We start from the raw sequence: 22,853 nt of genomic DNA, 5'->3' as shown, positions 1-22,853 counted from the left end.
AGAGAGCCAGAGAAGAGGGTGTGGCAGTGACTCAGTGGCAGGAAACAGAAACCTGTACCATGCGGGCAGACACCGGGGCAGAGGTGGAAGGACTAAAAATGCATTTTAATAGGTGATTGTAGTAAAAAGCACATGAGATTTACTATCTTAACCATTTTTTTGTAGACAGTAATGTTAAATCTATGTACCTTGCTTTATGAATATCACTAGAACTTGTTCATCTCAAGAAACTGAAACTCCAGAGCCATTGAAAGCTTCCCTTACCTCTCTACCAGCCCCCAATGAACAGCACTTCCTCTACTTTCTAAGAGTTCAGCAACTGTTTTCAATACTAAGAGGAATCACACAGCATGTGTCTTTTTGTGTCTGACTTATTTCCTGGGCATAATGTCCTCCAGGTATCATGTTATCGCAGGTGAGAGAATCTTCTTTTCAGTCTGAATAATTTACATGGTAGGTCTACACCACATTTTCTTTACCTACACATCTATAGGTGAACATTTAGATTACTTCTACCTCTTGGCTACTCTGACCATGATGCCTGAGTATGCATCACTGGTCACATGATACATATGATACATGACTATGCATGTATCTCTTTGAGGTCATGTTTTCAATTGTTTTGGAGATATACCTAGAAGTGGAATAGCTGGATCATATTAATTCTATTTTAATTTTTTTCTAGGAATCTCCATACTGTTTTCCATTGTGGTTCCACTATTTTATATTCCAACAAACCATGCATATGGGTTCCTATTTCTGCACATACTCACCAACTCTGATTTTTGTTTATTTATTTATTTTGGGTTCTGAGAGTTGTCATTCTCCTGGGTGAGATGGCATCTCATTGTGGTTTCCTTATTTCCTTTCTTCCTTTTCCCTTTCCTTTCCTTCCCTCCCTCCCTTTCCTACTGGGGACTGAAGCCAGGGGCATTTTACCACTGAGCCAACTGCCTGGGATTAAGAACAGCACACTCTAGAATGTCCAGCAGTCAGGAGAAATAAGACAACTGTGTGTGCATGTGAATATCTATTTATCCTTAATTAAAACAGAAGCTACAAAATGACATTCTTATATGCTTGGCTATTTTCTTAAAATATGATACTAATTTTGATAATAAAAACAGAAATTGCCATGGTCTGAAATCTAGGTCAGATCTTGACTGTTCTGATCTCGGCTCCAATCCTGAAGGCTGCCAGTGAGTCCTATTTCAGTACTGGCTTCTGTTAAATGAGGGGCTGGACCAGATGACCACTTTGGCCCTTCTGTTCTTGATATTACATGCAATGCTTCTCTCACCTAAGAGCTTCCTCAACTTCATAAGCACCCCACAGACTAGTTTGACTTCTGAAATGACCACCACACACACAGAGTCTGGGCAAAGCATCTCTACGAGACCAATCATGGAGACAATTCAGGACTTTGACAACTAAAATGGCATAACTGGGGAGACAAGCAGTTGTTTATTCTTGGGACCTGACACAATGAACATAACAGATTCTCTACCATGAGAACTACTGGATGGCTGGGTGATCAAGCCTAGAGGACTGAGGTGCCTGGGAAAGCTGGTATACATGATAACATGGTACCATGCAACCTCTTCTGGTGCTATAACCTAGACACGGTGTGTCTGCAGAACTATCTTCCATATGTTCAACAGTCAATCATTATGATAAAATGTTCCCATAAACTTGTATCTTTACAAGCTTTGCAGAAAGCACTTGCTTTCTCTATTTTTGATATTTGGAGTTCAGCCCCCTTCTCCTCAGTGCCTCAACATTCAGATTTGTGCACAAATCCCTTACTGATGTTAAATTATGCTCTCAATAGATCATCAACTATAGTCCAACTCACTCATTATAATCTGTTTATAACCCAAACCAGCCTCATTTTTAATTAGCTGGCCTGCTATGTACAAAGTCATATTCATGTTTAAACAGTCTACGCACCTGCTTATGGAGTGGGCATCTCTGGTGAGGCCTTCCAATCTGAAGGGAAAATTACCAAAAAGAATCAAGACAGCCCACCGTGTTTGCACACCAGAGACAAATACTTGTTTCTGCCATAGCAACCATGCATAGATGGTACACAAAAGTATGATTTTTCACAAATTTCTGATACTAGTTCAAACAGGTAGCTTATAAAAGAGAGGCCCTGGAGAGTTGTCTGGAAATGGCCTGGGACACTGTGCTTCCACCTTGAGTAGTAAGACTCTACCCACAGGGCCTCGCTCAATGGCAACATGCTGCTCCAGGGCCAAGTTGGTTGCTGCTGGAAGCACTACACTGCTCTTGAGCTCAAAATCACTGGGGTTTTCCACCAATGCTGTCACCCAGGTATTGTTTGTGGAACTTCAGAATTCTTGAAACCAGGCAGGCACAACCAACATCACAGGAGGTGATGGAGAGAAAGAAGACGGAGGCTGCAGAGAAAGAAGAAGGGCAGGGCATGGGAGTGCAATGCCATATGACTTCTTTGAAAAGCATCCCAGGGCCTTCTACAACTCAGGTCAGGCCCTTTCCATAGCTTTGCCATCATGGTGGTGCCTGAAGCAAGGGAATCAAGATGTTGCCTTTGCTTCTCGAGGATACATCAGACGCTCCTGGATAACTAGCTACTCCCTAAACATTTCCAAACTCATGACTTTTCAGAATCACCAGCTAGGGAAGTTCTCCTTTCAGGATCTGTGCATGAATGTGCCCAGGTACTATTATATGTTTTGAATACACATATAATTAGCCACGTGGAAGCTGTCACAAAGATCTTTCATATCACAAAAGAAAATAAAAATAAATACAGAGAATAAAGGCCAAATAAAAATACCTTTTTAAAATAAGACTAACCGGTCAGTGGTCATTAATGGATTAATGTACAAAAAATGATGTCTCTATGAAACTGAAGCCATCCTGCTAGTTTTCTGGTAATAAACACTGGGCATATTCTCAAGATAAAAGAAGCTGTCTCAACCCTGAAAAATGCTGGTCCATGCTGATGGATTAGGGCCCCCAGTGAAAGCTTTGGAGTGTCATTAAGAGCAAAGAGGAATGAAAGGGGAAACAATAGGAGCCTCATTACACATGGCTTATTAATACAGGGATCTGGGATATGCCACCTGTCAAATCATGTCCCCAAGACATAACACCACAGACAGAAAGAGCTTTCTCTTTGAAATAAGCAGTCTTGTTCTTTCTTCTAATACCACAGTATAGGTAGAAGAAGCTCTATGGATAACCCTAGAGAGGACTATCACATTTTCTGTCCATAATACTGCAGTTATTTTTTCCCTGTGGTGTATATCTTCTACATCATTTTCCTGGAAAATCTCCATGTAGGCCTACTTAACCAGCTCGCTCAAATTTTCATCTTTCCTGTATCAGAATGGGTTGCATTTGTAACACAGAAGTCATACAAATTGTCTACGAAGCTCTATTCTGTTTTTACAATAGGAGCTTACCAAAGAATGTGGGTCTGTGTTGGTCTTCATATTTCACATGCAATAGGTACCAAATGACAAGATCTTTTTTATACTTGTTTTTATTGTTTTATTATGAGAATTCCTTTCTTCTTCCTGTAGGCTCATCCCACTGGACAGACCTCCTCTATTTATACTTATCAATTATTTCCTTGTCTCTTTCTTTTCCTTTTCCCATCCAAGCTGTCCCTCCTTCCAGCAAAGTTCCACAAGTGGCACTGTTAACATTAAGTCTGACACTTCATTCCACACTGTGCTCCAACATGCTTTCCTCACATCTTCTCTCTTCTAGACCCTCTGGGCAAAGGGTTTAAACCTCTGAGGTTTCTATTGCTTTAAAATTGCTTCTCTCTTTTCAAGATTTTTCCCAGTCTTTCAATCCAACTTCTAATCCCACCTCCTTAGAAGCTGATATACTGAAGTGAAAGCTCAAAAAAATGTAAAGCCCGATACTTACAGACAGACTTATTTGTGAGGCAACATAAAACAAAGGACTGGATCTCGTGGTAAATACAAACATGGAAGAATTACTAGAACCAGGGAGAACCCACAGAGAGAGCATGTAGAGGCAGATGCCACAGCTGTGGTGGCATATCAAGAATGCCTTGCTGCCTCCTGTTCAGGCATCAGCACAAAGTGTGGATTTATGCTAGTGTATGCACGTCTCCTTTATAAGTTATTAACTGGAACAAAAGGGACAGTTTCTGAGCATGTTGGAAATCAGTGCCATAGTGTTGGACAGACTTAACACTGTGATTATAATAAATAATAAATTATAACCCTAGGCAATGAGGACATTTAATTTCTCAAGGGGAAACTTGAGTGTTCCTCTACATATAGGAAAGGAAAGGTTACTGAAAAGTCCTTAACCTTCAACTTCAAAGACTTTGTTAGTTTCATTGAATATCTTCTGTTAAGAGGCAGGTGACAGAGAAGCTGGAAGTGGACACTTAAGGCCTGGTGAGGGGAGCTGCAGGCTGCTCCAGTGCCCTGGGGCATGCAGGCCTGGTAGAACAATTCCCAACCATGAAAGTCACAGCCCAGAGGACAGGCCCAGAGGGTGCACTCACTGGAAGGCTGTGTGACTGGGGAAATAGTAGAGGCCTGAGTCTTCTCAGGTGCTTCCCCTTAGTCAGAGACTTGAGCCAGGTGGTAGAAGGAGGAAGCATGAGGGTAAGGGACACCTGCTCTGGCTCCAGACTGCCATAGTTTCCAGCACCTGAGTTCTCCACCTTAGTACCACTCACTTGGTAATAGTCTCAGAGACTTAGATGATTCACAAGTCTGAGAGCATCTTAATTATTATCCCCAGGGCTGGCATTCAGCTTCTGTAGATGCTCTATTAATCTAAATAAATGAATGAGTGTCATTCATTGTCTAATTGTGACTTCAGAATCTTTTGTGACAGCAAATCATACATCATCAGAGCAGTCGTTCAAACACTTGGGGACACTGGGCATACACCAATTGCTCTCACCAAGGCTGATGGTCACCGCTGCAATGACTGGTAGGACCAATCTTCAGGTTGAAGAGGAAGTTTGTAGTTGGTGCTCAGCTACACCTCCTGCTGGATGGTTTTGAGCAAGGTTGATGCCCTAAAAAGCTGTAAACAGGAGGAAGAATGTCATCCATTTCCCAGAAGTCAGTGTCGGCTGTTACACAATACAGACTTTTGCTTATATTGTGGTACACAACCCTAAATATATTTTTTAAAGGTCTGAAAAGAATCTTTATTTCCAGATATCTCTTTGTGGGCTTGAAGTGTCATATCATCCCCAGTAAATTATAGCTTCTGTAACCAAAAAATGCTAGCTTTGATTTAAAAAAAAGGTTCTCTTCATGTCCCCAGGCAGAAGGGTGAAGGGGATGGGAATGTGCCCATGTAGTGGAGTCACTCTGGAGAAGGACAAGACCAGGGAAAGGAAGAGGGGGCCACACTCTCAGGATGGTGGCAGCCTTTGTAGATGGTTCAGTTGCCTAATCACCCATCAAGCTCCCCAGGGCCAGGACTTACTGGAAAAGCTCTCCATGACCCACATCCACTCATATGGATCCCTTGAGACAGCCTTGCACACTGGAATGGACTCCTCCTTGAGGACTGGCCATGCCCACTGCATGGGCACCTTGAGGACCAGACAACTGGAATTCCTGATGGAGATCCTGTCCTGCTGTTTCTCCAAAGTGAAAGAAGAGCATTCTAAGATTGAGAGCCTTAGACTTAGGACAGTGCTGAGCAAGGAATGAGCCACTGAGCTGCCCTGTGACTTGGTAAGACTCAGTGCCTTAGCGCTCCCTCTCTGTGAAGGCAGTAATCATCCTTTGACTTCACAGGGTATTTTGAAGAAAAAAATTCAGTGGGTAAAAGTATTTGAAAATAGTAAATCAATATATCAATATAAATTTTAATTTTTTGCAGTCAGTAAATCAGAGTTAATTCTTTAAATTCCCTTTAATATTTTAAAAGTACAGTAAAGTGCCTTAACATTCCAGGAGATTATGGCACCTTCTCAGTGCTGTGGGCATCCAGGAGGAGCCTTGATTGACTTGTCCTCCTTCCTCCCCTTTGCCTAGTACCATATGCACAGGGGTCACATGCAGGTTAAGGGGGTGAGTGTGTGACCTTAGAAGCAGTCATCTTTCTCCACCTACTACCTAACAAAGGAAGCCATAACTATAGGGATCTTTCTATTCTCCAGAGCTGCATGACAAGGAACTGCTCTTCAACTGTATACAAGCAGAGGGATGGATTTACCATAGGAGAGAGTCAAGTATATGTGTTGCTATGACGGGAAACTTACAAAGATATTAAATCTAATAATCATGAATTATTGTTTTACTTCTATTATAAAGAAAATAATTTCATATTAAAGTTTAATGAGGAGCAGCAGCACATAATTCAGGAATTCCAAAGAAGTTTCAACACCTCTAGTCAGGCATAGACTGAGAATCCTGTACCTCGACCTAGGGCATGAGGTCAGCATCTCTGGCAAATGCCACCTCTGCTACTTCTCTGACACATCTGGAAATGAACTCCACTGGGGTTGGGGTTCTCCTGCTCACCTGGTGCTGGGTTTCTTCTAGGTTTCCATTAGCCCAGGGGGAGAGGCCAAGACCATGGCAATTTTGCCTTATCTTCTCTTCAGTCCATTTATTCACCTAACTTAAACCTGAAACCAGATAGAAAAATTTAAAGATACAGAGAAGACAGATAATTCCACCCCCTCAACAAGTCCTGGCAGATGACTTTGCTTTAGGGGTAGTTAAAGAGTGCTAAAAGCACAGCTAGAGAGGGAATGAGGACAAGAACTCCCTTCAAATGCCATATTAGTAGCAGAGTTTCCAGAACACTCAGAGAAGACCCAAGAAGAGCTCAGGCAATGGCTATAGTAGCAGACAGGTTTGCAGGAGGCAGATACAGAAACAATGAAACTCAACCTGGCCACCCTCCCAGATGTGAACCCCTTAGTTTAACAAATGGAAACTATTGACTGATAAATTTATTTTGTCCCATTATCTGGCTGGAAAAAGCTTTTCCTGACAGTCAAGTACAGAAGCCATGATAAACACTTCTTCCCATCTCACTGCACAAAGGCATACAGTGTTCTCCTGAAAGCAGAACCGGATACAGCCTGCCTCTGCTGATGTTGCTGATGCAATGGCATGTTCTAGTCTACTCTGTGTCCCTGTAAGTCTGAGACTTTGATGTGGGGTTGTAAACCTATAATATTATGAGTCAAAGATTTAAATGAGACTGTCCTAATTTTAATGGCCTTCAGATAGGCAGCAAGTGACCCAGATTCCAAATGCACATAACATCAAAGTTTATAAACAGAGTTTTCTCTGTTTGTAAATAGTCATTTGGGTGACAAAAATATTACTTGAAAATAACTCAACATTTTATTATTTTATGTTTTGGGGGACTGGGAATTGAACCCAGAGATATTTTATTACTGAGTTACATCCCTAGCCCTTTTTATTATTTTAAGACACAACTCACTAAGTTGCTTAGGACTGTGCTGAATTGCTGTGGTTGACCTTCAACGTGCAATCCTCTGCTTCCCAAGTTGCTGGGATTACAGGCATACACCACCATGCCTGGTAAGTCATATTTTTAAACAACTCACAGAAAGGAGACACACGTGAAAGAAAATAGTTCTTGAGAGAAGACCAGGAGAACAGTGGTTGTTTTAACCTTGAACAAGCTGCCACGTTGGTTCTTCAGTGTCAATGTCCCTGCCAGGTCTGGGTGTGAGTCAGAAGTAAACTGCCTGGTTGAGCCACCATAGAAGGTGTCTTCCGTGATAGCAGGGACTTTGCTTGGTTCCTGCTGTAGCCCAGCACTACAACACCTGCCTGGCATTAGGCAGGAGCTCTACAAAGAAGAGGTAAGAACTCAACCAACTAGACAACCAAATGCATGGTGCAAACCTGCAATACCAGCTATTTGGGAGGCTGAGGCAGGAGGATCACAAGTTCAAGGCCAGCCTAGGCAACTCAGGTACTCTCTCAAATAAAATTTACAAAGGGTTGAAGGTATACCTCAGTGGAAGAGCACTTGCTGAGCATGTGTGTAGCCCTGGATTCAATCCCCAGCACTATAAAAACAAAACAACACTCTACCAGACAGATGTGGTAACTAGCCTGCCCAGCTTCTATGTGCATCTGCTGTGTTCAGGATGTTGAACCACTCACCCAACTCCCCAGAGCCTAGCACACCAGACACTGGTGACATAACCCCAAGTAAATCACTAAACTGCCAAAATCATTCTGCAAAATGAGAAACCAGCAGCTTTACACTGAAGCATTCATCCACATCACCTGGACTTGCTCAGCTTAGACCAAGCCTCACTGTGAGATGCCAGTGCAGGGGACAGGATGATGCTCATCTGCAACCCCCTCCTCTCTGAAGGCCAGAAGAGAGCTCTGGGGCATTTTCCAAATGAAGTGTTTCCCCCACTACCAGAGGCTGCAGACACAACTCAGAGCAACTCCAAGGGATCCTGCACCTGAGTACCAACTCAGACCTCATGAGAGGGGACATCTGATATGGTCCATGAGGGAAGGCATTAACTTGGAACTCTCCATAAGACAAACACCATGAAGATGATGCAAATGAAGAGATTTTAGAACTCTATGAGACTAGAAATCACAAGAAACAATAAAAAAGGAACTGGGCAGTTTCCCCTTATGATGGTACAATGTCTCAGGCAGTCAGCTATTTTTTGCATGCATGGGAATAGTTTTCAGGAGGTCTAAAGAATGTAAATGAAAAGTTGTCAGATGCTGGGTCTCAATTTAATAATTTTCACAAATTCAGCTGAAAATTGCCCATAGATTATTGGAATTTCACCAGTCAAGTGCTTCTGGAAACCAGAAATCATTGTTCATATTTAATGCAGAGCCCATCTGTAAAGAGTGGGAGCTAAATAAGGCCAGGACAGAGGATTGCAGGCCCTCAGGACCCTCAGTCTGCACCCAGTGCAGGCCCCTTTGTGCAAGAACAGGGAGCCACCTGTGTCTCCCTTGCTCTCTTCTGGGCTTGCTGCTCTCTCTATCCAGGGGTTTCCCAGTAGGGGCTCAGCAGTAAGGAGGATAGTAGAGCTGTCCCAACCCTGCACTGTTCTCTGAGTTTGAAAATGGCCCCAGACAGGGTCTTGTTTGCTTCCTGGGGTAGAAAACCCAGGCTGAGCCTCACTCTGCAACTAACTAGCCACCATGGTCAGGAAACAAAAGCCCTAACTGTGTCATCCTTCTCTGAGCCTCAGGTGACTTAGCTGCAAAAACAGGGAAAATATACACCCCTCAAGGTTGTGAGGATTAAATGAGATTAAATAAAGTACGAAATGCCAAAAACTTCTTGGAAACTAAAAATAAGAGGTTTCAATGAGCCCCATTGGGTGGGGCTTCTGCTTTGGGGAAAAGGATGCATTTAAGATCAACTGTACTCAGCTGACTGACAGAACCTGGTGACAGAGGAGGAAGAGAAGTGGCTGGTTCCTAGGTCCTCAGTGCCTCATTCTTTTCATGGGGTGACAGAGGGGAAGTATGGGGTAACTGGGGCAGGCTTGCAGCTGGCTGGAGAACACATGTGGGGAAGGTGGGAGTCTGTGGTTCCTTTTCTCTTTCTGTCATCCCTTCTAATAATAAACTTCAGAAAATAAAAAAATTCATAGATTACACATATTTTCTTGATTTTTCACAATTCATACTGTGAAATTTCTGTAACATTCTTAAGCAATATTTAATTTATTGCTCAAAGTGTTATAAAATATCTACATAGAAGCCTATAGTGTTTAATTTTTTTTGTGATATAGAATATCATAAGCAGGAATATCTCAAAGTTTTTTCTTTCATATTTCCATATCAAGAAGGTGAAACATAGCTCTGCAAATATATTCTATGACTAAATCCATCCTCCCAAAAAAATTAGACTGTGAGTCTGATTTAAAAGCTAAAGAAGTCAATGTTGAAAACTCAAGAACACATTAGTTCCTTAGGATTTTCCTCAGGTGAGGATCGATAATTAATCTTATCCATTAAAATAAGCAATTAATGTACCATTATTAGTCAAATTGCTTATGTGATTAATTTGATTATTTAAAAAATATATTTAAATAATTTCTTTAAAAACTATATAACATTTCTTTATGTAGTTGGAATCAGTAAGATAAGAGCCTCGGCTGTTTTCAAAATTAATTTTATAATTCAGGGATTTTATTCTCACTCTTTGGCAAAATGTTTTTATCTTTTATTTTTCAATAGTATTATTTGGCATCAAAACACACAGTTGAGGGAAAGTCTGTTATTTCTTATTAGTTAACATGTTTTTACCATACTTTGTTTATGAGGAAGTAATAAGAATGACTATCTTGGGGGCTTTTCAAGATGGCGGACTAGAGGGCGGCTGTATTTCATGTTGCTCCAGGATGCAGGATTCAAAGGAGGAGATAGTGAGAGACTTGGGACCAACTCAAAGCCGCCAGGTGAGTCTCTCCCATTGGGGAGGCGTCCCGGATGGGCAGTAGCAGCGGAACGCAGGGAACTTTGTGAAGTAGAGTTGCTCGGCGAGACGCCCCTCCCCCCACTGGAGCTGTAGACACAGACAACTGGGATCATCGTAGAGGAGGCGGCTCAGCACAGTGCTTGGACTCGGAGCAACCACTGGGGCTCCGGGCAGCTGCCTGGGGAAGAGCTACGTGGCGAGGTGTTTGGATGCAGAACGACCGCTTCTGAACACTGGGGGATTGCCCGGAGGAGGAGGAGGAGTGCAGCGGGTCGCTTGGTCTAGGAGTGACTGCAACAGAGCTGCAGGCAGTTGCCAGAGGAGGACCTGCGTGGCGAGCTGTTTGGACTCAGAACGGCTGTTCCTGAATGCTGGGGGATTGCCCGGAGGAAGAAGAGAAGTGAGGCAGGTCACTTGATCTAGGAGTGACTGCATCAGAGCTACAGGCGCTGTCTGAGGAGGAGCTGCATCTTGAGCTGTTTGGACTCAGAACGACCGCTTCTGAACACCCAGGGGGTTGCCTGGAGGAAGAGGAGAAGTGCAGTGGGTCGCTTGGTCTAGGAGTGACTGCATCAGAGCCACAGGAGGTTGCCAGAGGAGGAGGCGAGTGGTGAGTTGACTGGACTCAAAGCGACCACTCCGGAACACCGGTGGCCTGCCTGGAGAAGGAGTGTGGTGGGTCACTTGGTCTCCGAGAGACCGCTTCTGAACACCCGGGGGGCTACCCCGAGGAGGAGGAGGAACAGGGCGGGTCACATGGACTCAGAGTGACTGCCTAGGGCTACGGGCGGTTGGCGGGAGGAGGAGACGCTAAGTGAGTTGCTTGGACTCCTAGTGACTGCGTCGGAAACAGGGCGGCTGTCCGGAGGAAGAGGTGTGTGGCGGGTCTCTGGGTCTCGAAGCTATTGTACGGGGCTCCAGGTGGTGGCTCAGAGGAGGGGCCACATAGCCAGGCGATTAGGTGCAGAGCAGGGTCTCAGGACCCTATGACCTGAGCGAAGTTTCAGGACTGTGGGCAGATTCTCTGAGGAGAGGCAGCCTAAGGAGACTCGTCTGCGAAGGGTGAGGCTCCCAGGCCCAGGAGGTAGGTCCGGGCCCCTGGGAACATTGCAGAGGAAGTCAGCCCAGCCCAGGCGGGTAGTTGTAGATTGAGGGGAACCTCTAGGAGGTGAACTGACCAGGGAGACCTCCCCACTGGGTGAGTCTTCCCTGCGGGTGAGGTTTTCCCACAAGGATGGTAAAACCAGAGACACAGGCTCAAACAGGCCTTGGCTCAGCCTGCAGCCTAGTTCCCCTTTGGATGACATTGGTCAACACGTGGAGGCACCTCTGCCCACTATCAGGGGAATATACCCCACCTGAGGGTCACCACCCCTAGAGAGGCAGATTCCTTGTGCAGCATCGCATTATCAACTTCCTCCAAGACTGCAGGCTACTGAAGGATAAGAGGGGATATACTAGCAATCTTCAGGGACATTATAAGTCAATAGAGGAAATCTGCAATATCTTAATGACCCACTGATTTCTGAACAATATGAGAAAACAAGGGAAGAAAATGCCCCCAAACAAACTAGATGTTACATCAATAAAACCCAACGACAGCATGGCAGAAGAAATGACAGAAAGGGAGTTCAGAATGTACATAATTGAAATGATCAGAGAAGCAAACGAAGAGATGAAAGAGCAAATGCAGGCACTGAATGAAAGCACCAATAGACAGTTAAAAGAGCAACTAACAGGAAGCAAAAGACCATTTCAATAAAGAGTTAGAGATATTGAAAAAAAAACCAAACAGAAATCCTTGAAATGAAGGAAACAATAAACCCAATTAAGAACTCCATAGAAAGCATAACCAATAGGATAGAACACCTGGAAGACAAAACCTCAGATATTGAAGACAAAATATTTAACCTTGAAAACAAAGTTGAACAAACAGAGAAGATGGTAAGAAATCATGAACAGAATCTCCAATAACTATGGGATATCAGGAAAGGCCAAATTTGAGAATTACTGGGATGAGGAAGGCTTAGAGAAACAAACCAAAGGAATGAACAATATATTCAATGAAATAATATCAGAAAATTTTCCAAATCTGAAGAATGAAATGGAAAACCAAGTTCAAGAGGCTTATAGGACTCCAAATACACAAAATTACCACAGACCCACACCAAGGCACATTATAATGAAAATACCTAACATACAAAATAAAGACAGAATTTTAAAGGCTGTGAGAGAAAAGAACCAAATTACATTCAGGGGGAAACCAATACGGATATCAGCAGATTTTTCAATCCAGACCCTAAAAGCTAGAAGGGCCTGGAACAACATTTTTCAAGCTCTGAAAGAAAATGGATGCCAACCAAGAATCTTATACCCAGCAAAACTTGCGTTCAAATTTGTCGATGAAATAAAATCATTCCATGATAAACAAAAACAAAAAGAATTTACAAAAAGAAAGCCAGCATTACAGAACATTCACAGCAAAATATTCCATGAGGAAGAGATAAAAAATAAAGAAGCAAATCAGCAAAGGGAGGAATTATCCTAAAGGAACTGTCAAATAAAGGAGGAACCAAGGTGTGTCAAAAAAATAAATAAATAAAATTTTAAAAATGAACCAAATGACTGGGAATACAAATCATATCTCAATAATAACCCTGAATGTTAGTGGTCTGAATTCATCAATCAAAAGACATAGACTGGCAGATTGGATTAAAAAGAAAGATCCAACAATATGTTGCCTGCAAGAGACTCACCTCATAGAAAGAGATACCAATAGACTAAAGGTGAAAGGATAGGGAAAAAATATCATGCACATGGACTCAGCAAAAAGCTGGAGTATCCATCCTCATTTCAGATAATGTGGACTTCAAACCAAAGTTAGTCAGAAGGGATAAAGAAGGACATTTCATACTGCTTAAGGGAAGCATATATCAGCAAGATATAACAATCATAATCATCTATGCCCCAAACAGTGGCTCATCAATGTATGTCAAACAATCCTGCTCAATTTTAGAAACCAAATAGACTGTAACACAATACTACTAGGTGATTTTAACATGCCTCTCTCACCACTGGACAGATCTTCCAAACAAAAATTGAACAAAGAAACCATAGATCTCAATAACACAATCAATAATTTAGACTTAACAGACATTTATACAATATACCATCCAACCAAGAGCGAATACACTTTCTTCTCAGCAGCACATGGATCCTTCTCTAAAATAAACTGTATATTATGCCACAAAGCTAATGTTACTAAATACAAGAAGATAGAGACACTACCTTGTATTCTATCAGACCATAATGGATTGAAGTTAGAAATAAATGAAAGAGCAAAAAACAGTAACTACTCCAACACCTGGAGATTAAACATTATGCTATTATATGATGAATGGATAACAGAAGATATTAGGAAGGAAATTTAAAAATTCTTAGAGGTAAATGAGAACAAAGAAACATCATATCAAAATCTTTGGGACACTATGAAAGCAGTACTTAGAGGAAAATTTATTTCATGGAGCGCATTTAATAAAAGAAGTAAAATTCAACAAATAAACAACCTAACACTACAGCTCAAAGTCCTAGAAAAAGAAGAACAGACCAACACCAAAAGTAGTAGAAGACAGGAAATAGTTAAACTCAGAGCTGAAATCAATGAAATTGAAACGAAAGAAACAATACAAAAAATTGACAAAATAAATAGTTGGTTCTTTGAAAAAATAAACAAAATTGATAAACCTTTAGCCACACTAACAAAGAGAAGACGAGAGCAAACCCAAATCACTAAAATTTGGAATGAACAAGGAAATATCACAACAGACACGACTGAAATACAAAACATAATTAGAAGCTAGTTTGAAAATCTATACTCCAACAAAATAGAAAATTTCGAAGACATCAACAGGTTTCTAGAGACATATGAATTGCCTAAACTGAACGAGGAGGACATACACAATTTAAATAGACCAATTTCAAGTAATGAAATAGAAGAAGTCATCAAAAGCCTACCAACAAAGAAAAGTCCCGGACCAGACGGGTTCTCAGCCGAGTTCTACAAAACCTTTAAAGAAGAGCTCATTCCAATACTTCTCAAAGTATTCCATAAAATAGAAGACAAGGGAACCCTCCCAAACTCATTCTATGAAGCCAATATAACCCTGATACCTAAACCAGAGACACATCAAGGAAAGAAAATTTCAGAACAATATCCTTAATGAACATCGACGCAAATATTCTCAACAAAATTTTAGCAAATTGCATACAAAAATATATTAAAAAGATAGTGCACCATGATCAAGTGGGTTTCATCCCAGGGATGCAAGGTTGGTTCAACATCAGGAAATCAATAAATGTAATTCACCATATCAATAGACCAATAATAATCAAGAATCACATGATTATTTCAATAGATGCAGAAAAAGCATTCGATAAAATACAGCACCCCTTCTTGCTCAAAACACTAGAAAAAATAGGGATAGTGGGAACATGCCTTAACATTGTCAAGGCCATCTATGCTAAGCCCATGGCTAATATCATTCTAAATGGTGAAAAACTGAAAGCGTTCCCCCTAAAAACAGGAACAAGGCAGGGATGTCCTCTTTCACCACTTCTTTTCAATATCGTCCTTGAAACTCTAGCCAGAGCAATTAGACAGACCAAAGAAATTAAAGGAATACGAATAGGAAAAGAAGAACTCAAACTATCCCTATTTGCTGATGATATGATTATATACTTAGAGAAACAATGAAATTCCACCAGAGAACTTTAAGATCTCATAAGTGAATTCAGTAAAGTAGCGGGATATAAGATCAATGCACATAAATCTAGGGCATTTTATACATAAGTGATGAATCTTCAGAAAGAGAAATTAGGAAAACTACCCCATTCAAAATAGCATCGAAAAAAATAAAATAATTGGCAATCAATCTCACAAAAGAGGTGAAAGACCTCTACAGTGAGAACTACAGAACACTAAAGAAAGAAATTAAAGAAAACCTTAGAAGATGGAAAGATCTCCCCTGTTCTTGGATAGGAAGAATTAATATTGTCAAAATGGCCATACTACCAAAAGTGCTATACAGATTCAATGCAATCCCAATTAAAATCCCAATGATGCACCTTACAGAAATAGAGCAAGCAATTATGAAATTCATCTGGAAGAATAAAAAACCCAGAATAGCTAAAGCAATCCTTGGCAGAAAGAGTGAAGCAGGGGATATCACAATTCCAGATCTTCAACTCTACTACAAAGCAATAGTAACAAACGGCATGGTATTGGTACCAAAATAGAAAGGTGGATCAATGGTGCAGAATAGAGGACATGGATACAAACCCAAATAAATACATTATTCTCATACTAGACAAAGGGGCCAAAAATATGCAATGGAGAAAAGATAGCCTCTTCAACAAATAAACCCATATCTCTCACCATGCACAAAACTAAACTCAAAATGGATTAAGGACCTCAGAATCAGACCAGAGACCTTGCATCTTATAGCAGAAAAAGTAGGTCCAGAGCTTCAACATGTCGGCTTAGGACCAGACTTCCTCAACAGGACTCCCATAGCACAAGAAATAAAAGCAAGAATTAATAACTGGGATAGATTCAAACTAAAAAGCTTTCTCTCAACAAAGGAAACTATCAGCAATGCGAAGAAAGAGCCTACAGAGTGGGAGAAAATCTTTGCCAATCATACTTCAGATAGAGCACTAATTTCCAGAATCTATAAAGAACTCAAAAAACTCTACACCAAGAATGCAAATAGTCCAGTTGACAAATGGGCTAAGGAAATGAATAGGCACTTCACAGAAGAAGATCTACAAGCAGTCAACAAACATATGGAAAAATGTTCAACATATCTAGTAATAAGAGAAATGCAAATCAAAACCACCCTAAGATTCCATCTCACCCCAATTAGAATGGCGATTATCAAGAATACAAGCAACAACAGGTGTTGGCGAGGATGTGGGGCGAAACATACACTCATACTTTGCTGGTGGGGCTGCAAACTAGTGCAGCCACTCTGGAATGCAGTGTGGAGACTCCTTAGAAAACTTGGAATGGAACCACCATTTGACCCAGCTATCCCACTCCATGGCCTATACCCAAAGGACTTAAAATCAGCATATTACAGAGATACAGCCACATCAATGTTCATAGCTGCTCAGTTCACAATAGCCAGATTGTGGAACCAACCTAGATGTCCTTCAATTGATGAATGGATAAAGAAACTGTGGTATATATATATACAATGGAATATCACTCAGCCATAAAGAATGATAAAATTATGGCATTTGTAGGCAAATGGATGAAATTGGAGAATATCATGCTAAGTGAGATAAGCCAATCTCAAAAAACCAAAGGACGAATGATATCGCTAATAAGTGGATGATGACACATAATGGGGTGTTGGAGGGGTTAGTGTTAGGGTTAGAGTTGGGGTTAGGGAGGGGGGCAAGAATGGAGGAAGTAAGGATTGTATAGAGGGAAAAGAGGGGTGGGAGGGGTGGGGGGGAAGGGAAAAAATAACAGAATGAATCAAACAACATTACCCTATGTAAATTTATGATTACACAAATGGTATGCCTTTATGCCATGTACAAACAGAGAAACAACATGTATCCCATTTGTTTACAATAAAAAAAAGAATGACTATATTTCAAACACTGAAAATTCTTCTAATGCGAATGTAAGGATTAAATTATTATATATGTTCTGTAACAGGAACAAATAGACACATTTTTTAAAGTATGAATGTCCTTCTAAGTAAGTACAAAATATGAAACATAGCCATATACAAAACTAACTGAAAATAATGAGAATAAAAGATAAAATCCCTGAATTTATAGTTTAATCTGTTTTAGATATTTGTAAATTAATTTTAATTTTATAATAACCCATGTTTAGAAGATAGGATAAATAAATTTTTATTTTAGACACACATGTAAATTGATTCTAGTCCTGACCCTGATAAAATCATCATTGTAATAACATAAAGAAGATGGAAAGACTGAGCAACATAAAACTTTGCTATTTGAGCTTTAAAATATTTGTTTCTATTTTTTTATAACTTACTGTATGTTATGGTTTAGATATGTGATGTCCCCCAAAAGCTCATGTTAGACAATGCAAGAACCATTTAGAGGTGAACTGACTGTGTTATGAGTACATTAACCTAATTCAGTGCATTATTTCACTGGTAAAAAGTAACTGGGTGGTAACTAAGGCAGGTAGAGAGTGGTTGGAGGAGTTAGGTCACTGGGGAAAAGCTTTTTTACCTGGTGTGTGGAGCTTGCTCTCTGCTTCCTAACTGCCACATCCTGAGCTGCTTTTCTCTGCCACACTCTTCCACCAGGCTATTCTGCCTTACCTCTGGCCCAGAGCAATGGAGCCCTTCATCTAAGGACTGAGACCCTGAAACTGAGTGTCAAATAAACTTTCCTCTCCTAAAATTGCTTGTCAAATGATCTACTCCTGCCTTCAAAATAAAATGGTATCACATCCCAACTTATTCATGCATTTCCCAAATATGTACCACCATACCTATTATGTGTCTGGCACACACAAAAGCCTGGGAGTAGAAAACTGTATATGGTTCCTGCTCCCAAGTAGCATAAAATTTGGTAAAGGAAACAGTAAATATTAGCTTTAAATAAAGCACTGTAGAAATATGAGTTGCACAAAATTTATGAAGACCAGGTTTGACACAGCACTGGAAAAGGTTGATCTTTCTTTATAAGGATTAGAAGTTTAAACTGAGAACTAAAGGGTTATTAGGGAGTCAAAAAGTCATAGTGACTATTTTTATAAAGCAACATGAAAGAAAAGGAAACTGATGAGGAGTCGCATATTCAAAATTAATTATCTAGAAAATATCCTGTAGAATAAACACAATTTAAACAATGAGATTGGGGCTGGGTGCAGTGGTGAACTCCTGTAATCGCAGTGACTCAGGAGATAGAAACAGGAGGATCACAAGTTAGAGGACAGCATCAGCAACTTTGTGAGGCCCCAAGCAACTTAGCAAAACCTTGTCTCAAAATAAAAATTTAAAAAGTAGGCTGGGGATGTGTTTCAGTGTTAAGTACCCCCGAGTTCAGGTTCTAGTACAAAAATAAATAAAGGAACATGTATATATCATAATGGTATAAAATATGAACAAATGTAAAAATCAAACAACTGTATGAAATACAAGATTTTTGACTTTTGAAAATTTTTCAAAAGAAAGATGATGTTTATTTATTACTCAAATTTAAAAAAAATTAAATTTGATTTAATAAGATTGAATTATTCTCCCTTTCAATATATCTTTTCTTTCAGCAGTAGTTATATATTTTATTTTACCTCAAATTTAGATGTACCACATAGAATCAGTTAACCATAATAAATATTCAATTTGCTCTTAAATAATTCCTTTACCTGGGAGGTCTATGTGGTGGCCTGGGGAAGTCTCTGGTGAGCGCGCCAGAGTCTGAACTGGGTGGTGTCCTGGGTGGGGGCCCGGTGGGGGCCAGGCGGGGCAGGGAGGATGATGTGGGGCCCCAGTAGGCCTCAGTCCCTCAAGGGCATGCAGTGGCCCTTGACCTCAAAGGCATGTGTGGCAGGCCCTCCTCACCACCAGGGGGCTGATGGAGGTCTATTAGGTGCCTGGATGACAAGTGGACAGTTTAAGCCAATTCCACAGATCTTAAAAGAGCTGCCTCCTGCTGAGCAGCAGCAGATCTTTAATGAAGTCACTGCCAGTGTCTGGCACTTGGATTGCACAGATGCTGTGCAACTGACTACTCTGGTTATGGGCAGCTAATGGTGATGCTGGTGAACTATGTTACCAAAGAGCTGGAGGCTGAAATTCAGTACAATGACTAGGCTGCTCTTCCTGGGAAGTGGGGGTTATGCTTCAATGACTCTATGACTCTCCAAAGGTAACTGAGGAGTCTGGGGGAAGTCCAGTGAATCCCCCTGAGAAATTTGCACATCATCAGTGAATTACCTTACACTGGAGTGGAAGGTCCTCCTGCATAGGCTACCACCATACCAGGCATGGCCAGCAGTTACTTATGAAGAAGTCGTGTTTCACGCTCATGTGTGTTGATGTGCACTGGCAGCACTTCTTAACTGTGAAACTGGAAAGAGCAAAGGCTTAGCACTGCAGGCCTTGGCTTTCGGGAATCTGGAAGAGGTTATTGTGTTCAGCTAATTGCTAAGTATACTTCCTTCTCCTCATCTTGTGAAGATGGCTTCTCTTCCAGACGCCTGTTGCAGGGCTGGACCCCCAGGATTCAGGGTTTCACTCAGAGCTGGTCTATGCCACAATCATGTTTACCTCATGGGTACATCCCTTTCTGCCCAGTGACTTCTCAGTGGCCTCACAGGGGTGGCTGTTGTTGAGTAAATTCTCAAATGCCAAGCAGGCTGGGCCTGTCTCCCACTAGCTACACACCTCACTCTCTTCTCCCTAGTATCTTGTTCCTCATCTGAGAACATATGGTAGTTCCCAAGTTTGGCATTTTAAATGAAATATTTTCAGTACAAAGTATTGCTCTGAGATAGTGGGATACTAATCCATCTGTAACAAATGTTTCCACCCTAAAGATCCCCCTAATATTGTATTCACTTTGCCTTCAGAAATACTTGACAAATCACACTACATTTTATTTCTAAAAAAAAAATGCTTTTCCTTGAAATAAATTATTTTTCTTGAAATAAAATTCTTTTTCTAAAAAAAAAAATCCTTTTCCTAAGTTCTTTTATTTGGGAGGGAGTGGATATTGGGGCACAGAGGCACATCTGCAGTCCTATTTTATATTTTATTTAAAGACAAAGTCTCACTGGGTTGCTGAGCATCTTGCTTTAGCTAAGTCTGGCTTTGAACTCATGATCCTCCTGTCTCAGCCTCCCTAGCCACTGGGATTACAGGCATGTGCCACTGGGTCCAGTCTAAGCTCTTATTCTACAATGAAATCATTGATCATTATCCTTTTAACACAAATTTAAAATCTTTCTCCATTTTATCACCAAGTTCACAAAATACCATTTTACTATTTGGTTATCTATTAAAGTTTATCATAAAAAATATACATTTCACTATAAGAAACCTAACAAAGATTGTGGTCTAATACAAGACTCATTGAAAAAGAAATGCAATAAAATGTTTCAAAGTTAATGCAGTGAAGTAGACCATGCAACTGAGTTAGAAATATTTTAAATTGTATTCCTACTAGGATGCAGAAGATCATTATGAAAGATACTATATGAAAGATAAGAATTTTAAACAATTCAGCAAATAATTACAATTTTAATTAATTATAGCAAATAATTATTTAATTACAGTTTGAATACATACTTATGTATTTAAATAACCATATTTTAAATTAAATTATTTTACAAATTTTGTTTCATACTTTTTTTTCTGGGAAAAATTAGAATACAAACAATTCTCTCAAATTGTTCAAGAACCTGAAAAATTATTACTTAAACTTATAATTATCACAGTTAGGGAAAGAAAAGAATTCTTAGGCTTGGTTCACATCAAATATTTAAATCTAAAACATTGATGACATGTCCCTTTGGTATTTGTCTAGAAATAATTTTACTGTATTTCCATATATTCAATTCTATTGGTTTATCTTTATTTTAGTTATAATAAAATATAATCAACAAAAATATACACATAAAATTTGTTTTACTAATGCACAGTATATTTACTTAATATTATTTTATAAAATAATTCTACTCATAAAATGGCCTCCTTTAATGTATACTTTTGTGTATGTGGAACTTGAAATATAAAGTAATATCTTTTTATTTTATTCAATAATGTTTATCAAATACCTATGAAGGATACTTTAAAAAATTATTTTCTCTGGAATATTTTATTTACTATATATATGAAGTTTTGTTATCCTTGACTATATTGCAGGGAATCAGTATTATATAAATAGGAACTTCAAATTTTGTCTTCCCCACATTACAGAAAAAAAAACAAAAAATGATTCCTAAAGTAGTCTAAATTTGGTATACACTATGCACAGTGAATTACCATATGAATTTAGAAATCTAAACCTACTTGTATTTATATAAATTTCACTAAAAAGTGGTTATTTCAATGTATACAACTTGATTTTGTTGTAGTTATATGTGACATAATGTTACTTAAGCTATTCAGGAATTAAAATGCAAATATTCTTATTCATTATGAAATGATAAAAACTTTATTACTGAGTACCATAAAATGTACAAAAATATACTGTATATATTTTATAATTTATCATAAATTGGTTTTATAAAATCTAATGAGAGTTTAGAAGTTAACCTACATGTCTTTTGATCTCTGAAAATTAGAAAAGTTTGATTTTTGAATGTTTTATTTAACTATAATAAATTAAAATTTAATAAAAGCTGTATACATGAGGTTGTGTTTTCTCTTTAAGTTTTTCTGGTAGTATTACATGCATTAAATACTTTAGCACTATGAATACAACTAAGGATATTCATTAATTTAGACAATCTGCAATTATATTCTAATTCTAAAGTTTACAAAATGATCTTAGGAATGTTTTTTATTCCAGTTTTGCTCATTTTATTCATCTTTAAATTTATGGGATTTATGAAAAGTAATACTTGTTGAGCACTGAAGTGTTTCCAATTACTGTTGCAAAAATTATTACTTACTTATTAGATTAAAATAAAGCCTGGAGACTGAAGAAAGAATCCCATGCTTTGCTATTTCTATCTTCTAGGATTAGTGGCATTCTTGACCTGGGCTTCTGATGATCTTTTACACTAGGAGAACCAGAATGAGGCTTCACTTTGCATGATTCCAAATTTGCTTCCTATCATGTTTTCTCTTGAATCCTCTAAAATCTCTCAAGTTTGAAAATTCCTTGTGATTTCATTGAGTTAACCTGACTCTTCTAGGGTGATCTATTTATCATCTGATTGAAAACTTAATTCTCCCTACAACCTTAATTTCCTCTGATCATATAACATTGAATCTTCTCTAATTTTGGGTATTAGGATGGGAACATCTTTGAAAGGATAATGATTTTATACCTCCCACAAATGCAAATGATTCAGGCACGGTTCCATATCCTTTTATGTATTATATTTAGTTTAATTTAGTTTATAAATTCACATAAATTTTATTGGGCAAAATTCACATATTTCAGAGTATAACTATGTATTTCATATCCACAAGAACTTATTTGCTTGCTACTATTATTATCTCCACTTTATAGAACATTCAACTGAATAGTAATATTAATAATGGATGTCTCAGAGTAAGCACAACTATTACCTGAAAATGCTGTCAGGATTTAATAAACTGACCTTTGCAAAATTGTTAAATGGTGTTTAACATTCAGTATATTTT

The 22,853-nt window shown here is 39.4% G+C and overlaps 1 pseudogene; it reads left to right on the top strand.

The window, feature by feature from the left end:
• Window positions 1–19,133: 19,133 nt before the first annotated feature.
• Window positions 19,134–19,348, top strand: LOC124974753 (protein C19orf12-like; annotated as a pseudogene).
• Window positions 19,349–22,853: the final 3,505 nt, after the last annotated feature.

This window comes from Sciurus carolinensis, unplaced genomic scaffold, assembly GCF_902686445.1.
Source record: "Sciurus carolinensis unplaced genomic scaffold, mSciCar1.2, whole genome shotgun sequence".
NCBI classification, from domain to species: Eukaryota; Metazoa; Chordata; class Mammalia; order Rodentia; family Sciuridae; genus Sciurus; species Sciurus carolinensis.
The sequence above is the reverse complement of the archived record's forward strand: the minus strand, read 5'-3'. Positions and strand labels throughout refer to the sequence as shown.